The sequence below is a fragment of the Pomacea canaliculata genome, linkage group LG3, assembly GCF_003073045.1.
Source record: "Pomacea canaliculata isolate SZHN2017 linkage group LG3, ASM307304v1, whole genome shotgun sequence".
NCBI classification, from domain to species: domain Eukaryota; kingdom Metazoa; phylum Mollusca; class Gastropoda; order Architaenioglossa; family Ampullariidae; genus Pomacea; species Pomacea canaliculata.
Window position 1 is genome coordinate 32,942,294 of NC_037592.1, and position 15,396 is coordinate 32,957,689.

At 42.7% G+C, this 15,396-nt stretch overlaps 1 long non-coding RNA gene across 1 annotated transcript; it reads right to left on the reverse strand.

Annotated features, from left to right (window-relative positions):
- Positions 1 to 1,406: 1,406 nt before the first annotated feature.
- Positions 1,407 to 10,793, reverse strand: LOC112560738. The gene is made up of 3 exons (XR_003098579.1): positions 10,585 to 10,793; positions 7,216 to 9,293; positions 1,407 to 3,484 (listed from the first exon to the last, which is right to left on the reverse strand). It is a non-coding gene; the product is annotated as an uncharacterized LOC112560738 (long non-coding RNA).
- Positions 10,794 to 15,396: the final 4,603 nt, after the last annotated feature.

A 15,396-nucleotide genomic window follows, 5' to 3' on the forward strand; every position in this document is an offset into this window, starting at 1 on the left:
ATAAAGGAGACAAAGTGGATACAAAACGTGCGTGGGTGTGTGCAAACCATTGTGTTAAGTGACTTTGAAATAGCCATCACCTACAGGTAGATGATGGAATGATGAGGCTGGCTGGTGGATGAAAAGGACGAATGATTCACTGGCTTCGTGTTGATGCACTTGTGTGTTGTTGAAGAAAGAAGAATTATTTCTATAAACATGATTTGAAGCACAAATGGAGTAGAACCTACGGGTAGATTTTTCTGTCGCTACCCCTGGGAAGCTGGAGGGTACCAACCACAACAACACCATCCAGCGTCTACGGAGCTCGTACTCGTTGCCAAAAGAGTTTGGGAGGGAGAAAAACCCTCTCAGGCGAGGCCAGCTCTCGGTGCGGCCAACGTGAAATATTGGTTTGTTTTTCTTCCCCCCAGACACCGCGAACTTCCATGTCGGCGCCACTGACGCCAGGGGGCGCTGCGTACGTGGAGGTGGTAGTGGCGGCTGTTTGTCACGACTGTCTGAGCCTAGCTTTGGTGAGTCTGATGCCGTATTCATGACGAGAGGATAAGTGGTTGTCCTAGAGACACGAAGGACGAGTTTCTTGTCTCTGTAGGTGTCCACTCCCCAAAGAACGTTGATTTTAATCCCGGGGTAGCACTTACAAGAGTGGAAAAGATTCCCTGGGGTGAAATAACTTCAGACAAGAAGTTTGCCCGTGATTTCTGCATTTTACCCTAGATACTTACTTACCTTCGCATCATGAATACGGCATCGGGGTTACCTGGACCTTAAAGCAGACCCTAATCTTGTCTACCCTTCTTCACAACATGTTGACCTGTCTATACTCTTTCTCTCCACTCGTCCATTTGTCCAGCAGTCCGGTCATTTAGCCATCCAGCTATCGAGAGAACCATTAATAAAGGATTACATTTCCATGTCCCGGACTATAACTAATGTCAAGAGAGGGGGGTTGTTTACTTGTCAGCTTTCCACATGCAGACGGGGCTGATTTTCAGTTTATGACTTTGCTGAAGGACATGCGTCAGAATGATCACAAACAACTTTTGAAGTGTTTTTTTTTTTTTTTATACACAAGAACTCTGTGCATTTCTCATCTTTAAAAGGCTTTGACGTGTTTTCGACTTTATTTCCTGTTCACACTTCAATAAATTTACGATACGGGCAGTGCAAATATCGGGTGTGCTTGTTTGTTTGTTGGCTTGCTCGTGTGCGTGGGTGGGTGGGCCTACGCTTGTACCAGTTCGCATCTGTGCAAAAGGAAGAAGGATACAAAGAGAAGGGATATGTTCATGACATTTACAAGAATTCAAATCAAAAGACTTCCGATCTTATCAAAACACAACGGCGCATTTCAACGCATTAAACGAACCCGAAGATGACTCTTTTTTTTTTTTTTTTTTTTTAAACCGTAGTGCTGCAACATTATATCTTTCCAAACTTTAATCCCAACGGTTCTTTAAATCGTGCTGGAACGATTTCAATGAATTATTTAATTTATTTCTACTTCTTCGCCCCTCGAAGATCAAACAAGCAGTCCAAGACAACACATTCAAGCAGGTTTCCTGGCAAACAGAACGACCGCCGCAATGGCCGCTTGAAAGGTTGGCAGGGAGAGTTAAGTGCTTTTGATGTCAGAGCCGCTGTTTGAAGTACCTCAGGATGGAGAGGGTCTCCACATTATTTTTCTTTTGTTGTTGTTGATGAGAGAGAGACGTGTTCTACCTGAAGGCGGTTTGGCACCGTGTGGGATAGAAACCTGGGGTAGATGGAGAAAAAGGGGGTAAGAATGGAAGAGAGGAGGTTTGTGGGGGGAGAGAGGAGGGGGATAGTTCCGTGATGTTGCAGGTGTTGGTGCGTTTTTTCCAGTAGTTACTCTTTGGTCTATGGTCCAAGAGACCTGCCAGGACCACAATGTTGGCATGTTAATCTGGGTGTATTATTCGTATATTTATTAGACTGGATTTTTTGCCTTGTATTTGTGTTATATTTATCACTACTGTTTATAACGTCCCCGCACTTATTATTATGTGTTATTTATCTATTTACTCTGTCTTACCCAGATTTTTTTGTCACATCATAAGTGCGAAGTTTTAAACGCCGGGCTCCTCATCCCTCAGAGAACCATCAAAGTCAGCGGCCAGCTGCCTCCTCCTCAAGAGATACGGCAGATGCAGCCTCCTTCTCTCACTCCCACCTACCCCGGGCCTTGTGTTGTCGAGCACAGAGCCATTTGTTTCAAGAAACAAAGTGGAAAACGTGTTTACGACCTGACATCCCAGTCTTCTAGTCTCACACCGCAGCCACAGAGGGTTATTTCCGACCTCCGGTGTCGCCGTCAGGTCTAATCTTGGCCCTCCGAGGCACCTGAAAATAGACTTGTCAGACATGCACTGGGCTTTGGTGGTGTAACCGAGAAGAAGTGAGTGTGGACCTCCTGCTGCCTTCTCTCAATCGCAGCTTCCCGCACTCGTGTAGTCACCCTGATAACGGCGCCATCACAAACTTTTATTCCCGCCATAATTCCAGGGATCCGATTCTGTTCAGTGTCCAGAGTGGGTGAGATGGTTGGGTGAACTGGTGAGGTCAATGATCGCTGTGGTAATGGATGCATGAGGTCAGAACGGTCTGGTGCTACTTTCGACAGAGTCGTGGTTCGTCAGAGTTTCCGAGAGGCGCTGGGTCAAAAACACTCAGAAAAGATTCCGGTTCCTGTTGTTTGTAGAAATCGTCTGATGTAAATGAAGACAGTGGTATAGAATGATATCCTCCCAGGAGAATAATTAAACTAGAAGAGGAGCCAAGCAAGAAGGAAGGAAGGAAGGCGTATGTGTTTTACGGAAGAAAAGAGTTTCGAGTCCCAGACATTCTTTGGAATCTGAATAAGTACAGTTTCCTATCCCCGTTAGTTTTAGTAAAAGTAAGATTGCTGTAGACACCTGTGCTAATATATTTGAAAGACAAGTTTGTTGAGACATGGCTTTACATACTTGTGGGCGGCTAGTTATTGGAGCACATTAAGTGGTGAAAGTTAATTGCTCATGAGCTTCTGGAATTTCCAATTTCCCCAGTTGTGGTCTACTTCCCTTCCTTGGACTGCTAAACCAGTTTTGATATTGTGAATCCAGTTATACACTATTGCAAACCAGTTTTAGTATTCGGGGCTTCATAATTCCTCATTCATCACACTACAGAGGCTGTCTAACATTTTCTCTCCGTCTGGACCCAGACAAAGAAAAAAAGACTGACTGCATCCAGAGACAAAAACAAAAGGAATAAATCAAAGAAGCAATAACACTCCGTGTCTTGACAAGAGAGGTAAACAAAGAGCAACAGCAATTCAGTCAGAGGCTTGTTGGTATTTTACTCCGACTCAGCAGAAAGTTGAGCTGAACTGTTGAAATCTGAACCCATGACCCATAATCCTTGCTGTCTGCGTGACGTGCCCTCTGTCTGACCGCAACATCCTCTGTTCTGTATCTTACTGTAAACAACACAAAAAAATAAAACAAGAACAAAATGAGAACATGGCGGGAGTGGCTCGTGGCCAGCGGCTTGCACGCTGCTTGGAATCAACCAATCAGTTAATCAATCAATCAATCAATCAATCAATCAATCAATCAATCAATCGATCAATCAATCAATCAAGACCCTAAAGACTTGTCGAGGCCTCACTAATAAGTCTGGGACGTGCCTCTGACAGATATAAAGCGCCGTCAGGTGGCGCAATGGTTAGCGTCTGTCGCCAATACAGTAAAAGTACAGTTGGCCTGGGTTCAGACCTCGTCTTTGGAACGCTATTTTTTTCTCTGCATGTGACATCTGTTTACTCGCTTGCTGCTTTTTCGTGATACAATCTTAGTTGCAGGCTCGGTATGAAACACCAAACTCTTTGCCCTCCACCTCACACCCCCATTACAAAAAAGTCGCGTTGAGACCAAGATAGTGAACCTGATCAAGCCTATTGAAGACATCGCCTCCATTACCAACAACTACATTAATAATAATAATAAAGAGCATTCTAAATAAGGGATTTTATTAAAACTAGAGAAGAACATGAAAATAATCTCCTTACATTTGACTCTTCCTTCAGCATCTAGCATGTGTTTAAACAGGACTACTCTTTGCGGTGTAGCTTGCGAACTATAACAACAATAATAAGAAGGAAAAAACTGAGAAGGGACTTCTGCCAAGCAGTATGAAACTAATCTGAGAGAAAGAAAATTAATGGCCGACAGTGGTCAACCTTTCGAGCCGTTCTGGTAGCAAACAATACCCGGGTGTCTCGGCCAGGGTCATCCTACACAACCAATATGGCGCGCCAAGGCAGACAACTCTGCGAACGAGTCACGCGCACGTGATGGGAGAGACGAGGCAAAAAGTCTCCGTCAGGCTTGAATAACTTTTATAACTAACTTCAATTTGTGTCACTATAGTCATCCCTAGCTCGAGTAGGCCATCCATGGTTACCAGTAACCTTTAACGCTAAGATTTCTTTCAAGTTTTGCTGAGCGAAGGTGAAGGTGGCCCTGTCCTTGTACAAGGCTGAGGACAAAATAATGTAGAGGCGAAAACCAACTGACCCTTTAGAGTGCCCTTTGATAGGAAAGGACGGATCCTTGGAGATGATGGTGGATGACCATGCAAGGCCATAAGCATGCAATCATGCACATGCAACCGCGCGCATGGAAAGTACATGTGATGGGGACAGGTTGACATATGAGTAAAACAGATGCGACAACAACATGAACAAACAAAATGAATACATAAATAACAAATAAAACAACAACAAAATAAATACAAATACAAAAATGCCAGAAATAGGGACAAGCTGTGGCATCTGCTGTGTAAGTATCTGTAGGTATCTGTAAGTATCCTTAAGTCTAAGTTTCGGATGTTTACCTCAAACATTCCAACCTTCCTGCTCCCCTACTTCCCATCCAACAACGTTGATCCCAGCTCTTGGTGTGTGTTCTGCACCACACACCCACATCTACATTCACAGTCGTCAGATTGTGTCGTCAACCGGCGAGTCGTCTATTCCCAAGAGTTACAACAGGCGCAGCTAACCAATTCCCTTTTATTGCTTTACAGTTATCTCTCTAATATCACGCTGAACCGCACATTTCATCAAAAAAGTATCATGGGATCAAGTGTCAGCTCTGTTAATCTGGACCCTCTCTTACTCCACCCCTCCCACCCCTCCCCACAAAAAACAAAAAACACGACACACTCACTGAATAGTTCGGTCTGAACGAATGTGCTAAGGACCAGCCAACAAAACATTTTACTCAAGCAGACAACAAAACATTTTGCTCAAGAAGTCAACAAAACATTTTGCTCAAGCAGACAACAAAACATTTTACTCAAGCAGTAAACAAAACATTTTGCTCAAGCAGACAACAAAACATTTTGCTCAAGCAGACAACAAAACATTTTACTCAAGCTGCCAACAAGAAATGAAATCCACTGTCTACGTGTCCTTTCAAAGTAGAGTGTCTCCTAACCATCTCGACCGTCTTAATAATTCCCTCATCTTTATCAATTCCATATCTTAAGCTGCTGCAGGAAAGCCGTGGGCGAGGCTTAGCGTTGACGTCACCTGGTGTGGATTTCCCTCCAGCGCCCTCTAGCGGTGTCACACGGGACTGCAGTGACGTGAGAGATGCTGGCCGCCGTTCCTACAAGGATTAGATTACACTGAGTGGACTAAACGAAGGCTGGTCGGAAAGCCGTAATTATCTTCATTAAACGGAGAGCAAATGGCGGCGGCCTGTGATGCGGGATGTTGAGAGGATGCGATGACCCGAACCTAAATATAGACCGAGATGGCGACTAAGGCTGGCTAAGGAGCAGAAAATCAGCAGGGGCTCTAGGTGTCAACAGGTGCACCATGCAGGGACAAGAGATAAGATTTCAATCTCTGACGGCCGATCCTGCTGAGTAGGTGACAATGATCTATATTCACTGATGGACTGGGTGACCGTGGAGAAAAATCTGCGGTAAGACGTCTGACGTGACCCGAAATTTTAATTTAAAATACTCCCCCTCCCCTCAAAAAAAATAAAATAAAATAAAAAATTGTGAGATGGATTACTCATAGTGGGAGAGTGCTTCCACCTACAGAAGTCATAGTATATGGGGTGGGGTGTGGCAATAAACTTGACAACCTTGAGTGTTTATACATGCGTCGTCATGGAGGACACGAATAAGTAATACATATGATAATTATCTTCTCGGCCTGACGCTCCATAATGGGGCTCGTGCACGGGATAATCCTTGTTGACTAATTACATTCTTAACCCTCCATCCCTACCCCTCGTCCTCTGGGTTTACAGGGAGTCACGTCTCGCCAACGCCAAGACCAATTGGTGGCTGCTGCCGGTGCTCGCCGTATAAGGGCCCAGACGCATGACGAGTCGCTAAGTTCATTAGCTGTATGGTTAACGCCAAGCTGTCAGCTAAACGTCTTCTAACATCTTCGCTTATCAGCACCAAGCTACCTTCATCCCCCCAAACTTGAGCGCTTGCGTCCCTGTGGATTGTTAATGCATGGTTCCTGAGGACTGATTTTACACAGAAATGAAATATAAACACCTTATTTAGCAAATGTCGTAATGAAGTATACTATTTAAATTAAGGTATCATTCAAGTCAATTATGTACTGACCTCTGAGCGAAGTGTTCAAGAGGGCATGCACACACGCACGTAGGCTCAATTACATTAACATTCATACACGCATGCGCGCACAAATACATTTACACATACAGTCACTACATCTCTATTATAAAAAAAAAACAAACTAAGAACTGAGAACCTTAAAAATTAGTCGACTATTACAAATGAGAGGGCTTCGCTTTGGTTTTGATTGGCTGCCACGTCATATATGTTAAACTGGAATTCTCTCCTGCCTTTGTTTGAGACGGAATTGTTGGTATTTGCTAAACAAACAAACAAACAAACAAACAAACAAACAAACAAACAAACAAACAAACAAACAAACAAACAAACAAACAAACAGTATTAATGTTGACATACCCCTTTCGAGAGGGAAATATACTTATTAACTGCTTATCCAACATGAACTGAGAGAGATGAAATCAAGGGATATTCCCAAGTTTAGTGTTGAGCATTAAGTTCACAGGAGACCTACTGACAAATCTTGTGTGAACGAGCACATACTGTCACTGCCTGTGTGTTGTGACAAACACTCACCTGAACGTGTGTTTTGAGTCCCACTGGGGTCAGTCTGGGTCACAAAAACCTTATCTCACGTTTCATCCGCCCAGTCAACAACACGAGGTGCAGCCCAGCCTCTTGTAGATCTTGACAACATAAATATTTGTTGTTGTTGTTGTTGTTGTTGTTTTTCGTGCTTCTTAATACTTTTCCTTTTCATCTTTTATTTCTCTTTTTTCTTGTTTTGTCCATCATTTCTTCGTTGTAGGAGGCTTGCTCGTTGGGGAAAAACCTTCCAGCGTGAAGCCTGTTGTGCTAAATAATGTCAGTCGTTTTGAAAATAAACGTCGCATGAGTTCATTCAGCACGGAGGTGACTGGTTATGATAAAAGGAATCCAGCAATTCATTTACCATGAGACTAAAGTATTGCCACAGTCAACATAAAATAATGGCTAACCGGACCTGGAGAGATACCGGCCATTCCCTCTGTCGCTCCTTCTCTTTCTCGATCTCTTTGTGTGCCTACTCCATGAATGCTTCTTTACACTGCGGTAACCAACACTTGTCTCTCACTTGCCTACCTGAATGCAGTCATAATCTCTATCTTTAGACACTAAGTCTGAAATTCATTTTAGGATAGACATGTTCATTTATTACAATTGGAAAAGGACCTTTTCCTTCTTTGTAAATCGTGTTGATATGTCTTTACTCTTATTTGACTCTTGGTGACACCTTCTACTGTGAAAGCATACATACCTGTTCGTAATTACTAATTATATAGCTCGTTATACTGGACAGCGCCCTCTGCCGACAATCTTAAAGAATTCCCTTAAAGCTTAATAATCATCGCCACACTTTGTTTCACGTGACCTTTCTCTGACCTGCATGTGAACTTGTACAGCTGGTTGATGTCGGCAGACAGTTCAACACAAAGTGTTTGTCTAGTAATCACAGTTTTATCACGCGTAAACAAAAATCTCGGTCTGAAAAATTTGGTACACATATGATTGTAGATATATATAGACTACACTTACACAAGATAAAGTAATGTGTCTGTACATTTAAACTAACCTTTAGGCAAGAATATTTACACATGACGTAAGATTACTCCAGGTACGTGTGCCAAGCTGTGTTTACGCATGAAAACTGTTTACGATAGTAGTTTCTACACATGTAAACAAGTAGTTACATGTGTAAATAGCTTCTTCTTTGTGTGGAACTCCATGAGACATTACTGGACTGCTGGCAGAATTTTTTTCCAGTTAACTACTAAAACGAATCATGCTAAACTCAAACTCTTGTACTGAGTAGACCAGAAGCAAGGAACCCTTTTCAAAGAAAAGAAAGATTAGTCAGTAATAAGTTAAAGCATAATTAATGAAAGAAAAAGGAATGAATCTCTCTCACACCAATATATATATCTCACTCTCTCTCACACACACATATCACAATGCCATTATCGTAAAACCTCATAAAAAGTGTCGAATTAGTAAAAAGAGAGTGTGAGAGAGAGATTATACAAGATGGATGTGAGGTTTAGTCAGGGCTAAGACAAACAACTAACATCGACTGTCAGAGGAACTGTTCTGCTATCATTCTACTCCTGTCTCCGTGCTCGCCACTAAAACCTCTTCATTCTGTTCTTTACACTTCCTTCTCTTGGTCTGTGTGTCCGCGCGCCTGTGTTGGCATCATTACATGCATCCACTCAGCCTCTAAACCTTCCCTCCACCGACCCCCACGTCCTCCTTCTTTCATATTTTCTTTCTCCTTTTCTAACCTCCTTTCACCTCCTTTCCCTTGAATTTTTCCCTCTTTGTCTGTAGCGCAAGTTCTTATGTAGAGATTTTCAGAAGGTATCGAGTGCTGCTGACGATCTTCCCCAGATGACGCAAGCCTCCAGCTATTACCCTCCATCCTGTCTCAAAACTCGACTCCCAGGCCCCCAGTTATGATTACAGTCATACCACCTCAGTGAATCATGAATGTTGACGGAAGAAGAACAGAAGACGCCAGGAATGTGATGGCCAGATGGCGCCACTAGTACACGCCGCTCGCATGCACGGTCTTCGGCCAACAAGTGAACAGCCCATTGTTTCCCTTCCCTTGGGTACTGACGGGAGAAAGATACTTAATTAACTTGTAAATCAATCACATTCCCTCATTAGTAACAAGATTTAGCAGTTTATGATGTGTAAACAACCAGGTGGATATAGTTACAAAACTACAAAAATCACATTGCACTAATTATGGTCTTAACATAATGTTAAAAATGTTGGTAGCATGGTAGATTGTTGTGAAATGTCTACGAGATGAGAAATCGCCGATAGAAATAAAAAGATCAACAAAGATCATCATCAACAATATAAAAAGTCAAGTTGTTTTCAAACAGTTCATCTGCTCCACAAAAAATGTATGTGTTAGAAAAGACATTAAAAAAATCGATTCTAATTTCAAAGTATGTCAGAGGTAAACATTGTAAACAACAGGAAGACTGTGACGTCAGTCAGGGCAGTGTATCATACAAGAAAGAATGAAGATCAGATGTCAGCCTCGCATCTCAATCAATATCCTCCCCGCCGCTTCCCTGTATAAACAAAGCTTGCGACCCCGGCATCTCGCTAAGATCGTTGTAAAAAGCTCATCAAATCCACATTGATCAATGACAAAAGCAGAAAAAATGTAAAATTTAGAGAGCAAACGGACTTTGTCGAGGGATCATCGACTTTTTCTTCTACATCATGATTATAAAGCTTACGCAATGAGCAGAAGGAAATTATTATCGGTGGAAAAAAGTGGAGAGCCGAGTGATTGGACTGACCGGAGGGCTGAGGAATGAAAACTAGGAAGTTCGATGCCTTGGTGACGCTGCGATCTTCCCAAGTGGAACCCGGATGTTGTGGTGCCTGATCCGTGAGAGGGTTGTTGGGGGAAAAAATAAGGCAGCGAGGAATGAGGAGAATAGCTCCTCCCTCACAAAAACTTGCCCCCGGGAAAGAAGTGCGGGATTGAACTCCTCATTTGGCAAGGACCGAAAGGTCACGTCTTTAACCCTTAATGACTCGAGTCAGGAAGCGCCATCTTGACATGACTGTCGCAATGCTTCTCTGGTATCAGTGTCACATGGCATGAACATGTCATCAACGACTCACTGTCACATTGCTGATTTATGACCATCTTCTCTGAAGACATTCGCGGTGCTACAAAGTCCAGCCAAGACTATCAAGAAAGGTCATAAATTATAAAAAAATTGAAAAGAAGGACACGCAATCATTTTAACAAAAAGACAAATTCAAATATTTTAATCCGACATTCTCTGTTCTAAAGGACAGGCCAAAGTTTAAAAAGATTGATGAAGCAAAAATAAGGGATATGTGGCCATCAGACAACAAAAAGCAAACAACCTCCGTTCTTGTAGCTGCTTTCCTCCCCCCATCATGCCTCGTCCCCGTCCTCTGCGCTTCATTGCCACAGAACGACGGACGTTCGCTGCCTCCGGCAAGCAAGAGCTCTTCATCATGTGTCAGAGGCCGGGTTCACACCAACCCGATTAATTATTCCTGTTGTAGGAGCAGGCAGAGCTTGGCGTTCCCAGCTTCTGTAGAGCAGAGCTAAACCCTCGGTTTTTCTTCCCAATCCCCTCTTTTAATAAACCGGAGGAAGGGGGAGGAAGGGATGGGTGGAGTGTGTCAAAGTTCTGGCTAGTGTTCGTAAACACCACAGAATGCCAGCCCCTTGAACCACTTACAGTAATACCGGCTCAAGGCCTTCACCGACATTGTTCTCTTCGCTTCTTTCTTCTTGGATTGTCCTATATCTTGGAAATGCGTGCTTTGTGCCTCCGTGTGTGCGTGTTTAATGTATGTGAGTAGTTACGGTAGAAAGCTGGTAGTTGCGAGGACTCAGTGGACGGTAAACTAATGTAAATAAATTGTAATTAATGTCTACTTTTTATGGGGTGGGTGAAGCTGGATGGATGGCAAGAATAGGAAATTAAGTCCCTTTCATACCATCTGTAAAAAAGATGGAATGGGAACATTCTGAAAATCTAATTTACAACTTAAATTTAGGACAACGGGGGAAGGGGAGGTTCAAATCCTAAGTTCTAGAGGACGTATTTCGTGCTTAGTCTTGTAATCTTCAATGTATCTATAGAGTGAGAGAATGAAGTCCCTTGAATCGCCAGTCTTTAAAACTTTAATGTTGATCTGTGTTTGTGTGGACAATTCCGGTCCTGCCTGCATCATCAGTCATGGCTGGCGTCCGAAGCCAGGGTTTGTCAGACTGCAGCGGTCGCCCACGAGGGCCAGGTGCTCGACTGTTTGTTGTTGTCTGGATTATTGATGGGAAGCCGTCAGATAAACGACTTTTACTCCCATTAACTATGCAGCTGCCACCTCGGTATCCACCTGGAATCGAGTGAGTTGTACAATTTACTATTCTGGGTGGCCTTAACCCGGTCTGTTGGTCTTCTGCTGGCTGGAGCTGCTGGTCCCACACATTGTTTGTACACAAGGAATGTCTGCAGCCACCGTGTTATTGCCCCTGCGTTAATTTGCATAATTTGATAAATACTCTATCTTATCATCAGACGTGCGCTCCGCCATTGAACGTGTGCAAGTTAATTAATCTCTCGTCTTTAGAGAGCTATGCCTTACAGCTCGCTATGGCTACTATGCTACTATGTTTCTACTATACCAGAGAATTGTCTTACCTTTCACTTGTTTTTTTTGTGGGCAATATGAACTTCTCTATTGTATACATTACGATTTTATTCGAAAGTGTGGCTGGATATTAGTTTCCATTGATTTCAGATGTCTACATGTCTGTCTACTAAGAAAAATGTTCTCTCCATATATATAAATACAAAGCTCCGACAAAGTTTTTGAATATATTTTAATCAACAATATTCAAAATAAATTATATTTAAAAACTTTCGTTAGAAGTCAGTGCATGCAGCTGACTGTGCTTCAAGGCTGGATTTTTATTATTCTCTCCGTCCCCTGTCGTCTCTGTAATTTTACATGTCTAAGAGGTTGTTTTTTTTTTCTCTCTCTCTCTGTGCTACTTCCCCATCTCCTAGAAATATGCATAAACTTCGCATGATAAGTTAAACGCGTGTTTTCAGGTGGTATGCTTTTAGCACAGTTTCCCTTCGCTGCAATTTTTCTTCTAGTAGGTAGGTAAGAGTGCGTGAAGGGAGGAAAGAATTTTTTTGAGGGGGAAGCATAAATGTCTGCGAAGTTGGTGGGAGTGTGGCCTGACCACAGACAGAGCCTGCTGTGCCTTAGATTACATGACAGACAAGGATGGAGCCTGATTACTACAGCATACAGTGCCAGCCATGAACAGTCTGTGGTTTTGCAGTTGCTGGCAAATAAAGGAGCGATGGCTAGGGGCGATGGCTAGGGGCCGGCTATCAGCGCTCACAGGCTCCTAGACCCACCAGCCATCTGTTAGGGGGTCGAGATAGTCTCCTTATGTCGGTTTTTGTCGGTTTTTGACCTCTGCCTCTGACAAGAAGAAAAATTACTTCTGTCCCGTACAACTAAAAGTGCATCGTTCGTGAGTGACCTCAGGTCAAGGTTATTCTTACCGTCAGCTTCACGGCTTGGCAACGTTCCACCGCAACGTCTTCTTGCAAGGTTACACGTGCCTAGCAATTCCCTTAGGGACGTGACCTGCTTGTAAACATGCTCAAAAATAATAAGAAGAAAATTAACAACAACAATAATAATAATTTAGTGATAGATGACAGTAAACTACAGTGAACTCATTGACACTGTCAGACCTTAATGACACGGGTGTGCGTCAGGTAAAAGCCAGAAGCTTGTACCTTTGTCCCACATTTGAGATGGAAAAGTGTACATACGTAAGACTTGGCAGCTTCTAAATAAAATAGCTTAAAAAGCTTTCTTCTCAGCCACTGCATCGATTCCTTCAATTGTATTTCCACAGGCGACAAAGTGACGCACGTTACAAAATCAAAGAGTGACGTACATGAAGACCTTTAGACAGAAAGGCAATTTCTCTCAGTCCCCCCTTCTCCCCCGTACCCACCAGCTCCCTGACCGTGGTGCCAGCCAGGAGCATCTTTGTGAAGTCTGCTATGGTTACTGAGAGGCTGTTAGTTGTTAGTCCGTGACGCCCTGGCCCTGTTCTGGCACATTTGCTGTACTTGTACCTATTTTTGAAACCCTGGCGGCTGGAGAGACCTTTGATCTTTTGATCGGTCTGAAGCAGCACCCGTCCGACTCAGTCTGGTTGTTGGAGGAAGGAGGAGATGGGGGATAGGGAATGGAGATAGGGAGAAAGATGTTGAAGAAAGTGAAGCTCGACAGACACTCCACACGCAAGGCGCTACAATGGCGACGTCTGCAGGGAGTTGGTGAATGTGGTGATGAGCTCGAGATGAGCAGACAGATGAAGACATCAGCATTCTGTTGGAACGTACGAGCGCCAGATTATGAGACAGGGAGAAGGAATAGAAGGTAGATTAGGACAAACACGCATTGCTCAGTCGTGCGCCAAGTTTGGCAGTTTTTCTTTAAAACTTTTTGTGTGTTTGTGCGTGTTGTGAACTCTCTCTGAACCCGTGTTTGTCTTTCCCTCAAGTTTCTTTCTCTCTTTTTGTGTATAGATATAAAACAGAGATAGCCATGTTCGTTTAGTAAAGATGTTATCTGGCTTCGTACTTAACCCGAGGGGAACGAAAACGAAGACAAGTGAGAGGTGTAGGACTTTTTTTTTCAATGTCGTGTCTAAAATACAGCATGAAAAATGATGTTATTTATTCACTTTTTTGTCCGAGTGTTAAGCCATTAATGTCCTAGTTATACAAGTGCTATGAATATCCTAGTTCTAAGCCAATCTATGTACAGGTGTCATGCAAAACCTCATGACATCCGGGTACAAAGCTTTAAAAAGATTCCCGATAGCATCTATTTGCAGGTTGATGCTTTTTCCATCTTTTGTGGGAAAAAAAATCGTTGCTGCGTTTGCTGATGATGGCATCAGCCTTGTTGGTCGCTGACGTAGACCGCGGTGCAGTAGAAGGTTTTTAGGAGAAACTTCAGTCGACTGTCTTACACCTGCCATCTTCACTGTTGCTTTTGTGTCTTCCATCAGTTCGCTCTCATCAGTCAGGTTCGCCAAGTAATGGTTAGTCACCTCATTATCACGAAACATGTCTCACGCAAGTCAATAGACCTGCCAACACACACACATTCTCTATGTCTCTCATATATATAAATATAAACTCACATATATACATATACACACACATTCACACGTATTCATTCACACAGCACGCATGAAGGGAAGACCGAAACCAGAAGTGAACAAAAGAGATAAGAGACGGAAGGAAAGAAGCAAATAACTTTTTGGAAGAGTTTCGAAAAATCGGAGGACCAAAGCCAAGGATTAAACGGATTGATTCCCTGTTGTTGTTTTTGTGTGTGTGTTTTACACACTTTTATTTAACTTACTGTCTTTGTTAACAATTGTCTGTCTGCGAAATTTTGTAAACAATTTTCCATCGTTCCAGATGTCTGAAAGTTTCACCAGTTCAGTTACTTATTTGCAGTGCAAAAATAAATCACTTCCACCAGTGCACAATTGTTTTTTTTTTTTTTACTGTTGGATGAGATCTTTGAGGCCAAATTAGGGATGACAGGTAACTCCTGGAGGACTAGTTATAGGTTATCTCTCCTAACTGGGCCTATAAGAAGGAAATAATAAAAGTAAAGCGAGAAAAAAAAAGCAAAATTCAAAAATACAAAAATGTTTAGAATAAAATATGTAACCAAAATATTTTAAAACACACATTTATTTGAAATGCGCTAAAAAGTGTAAAATATTTTTTTTATTTAGGTCTCGGGATTTTCTTTACTACTTGTAACTGAAAATATAAAAGTGTGATGCACCCTGAAGTATTCCAAGTTCCAAGAGTGCTCCTCACAGTTGTATATTTTAAGTTCTATGTATCAAAGAAAATCCTGACGCCTAAGGGAAAACATCATTTTTACCCTTTTTAGTGCGAATAAAAGTGTATTTTTTAAAAGAAAAATGTTGATTTCATTAGTTTAAAGGAGAGAGAGAGGGCAAGACTTTTTTACGCAGCAAGAAATGCGAAGGGTGGTGGGTGTTAGTTGAGGAGTCCCTGCCTTCTGCATGGAGAGCCCGCGGCTGTGTCAGGGACCTGCACTTCTCTCTCG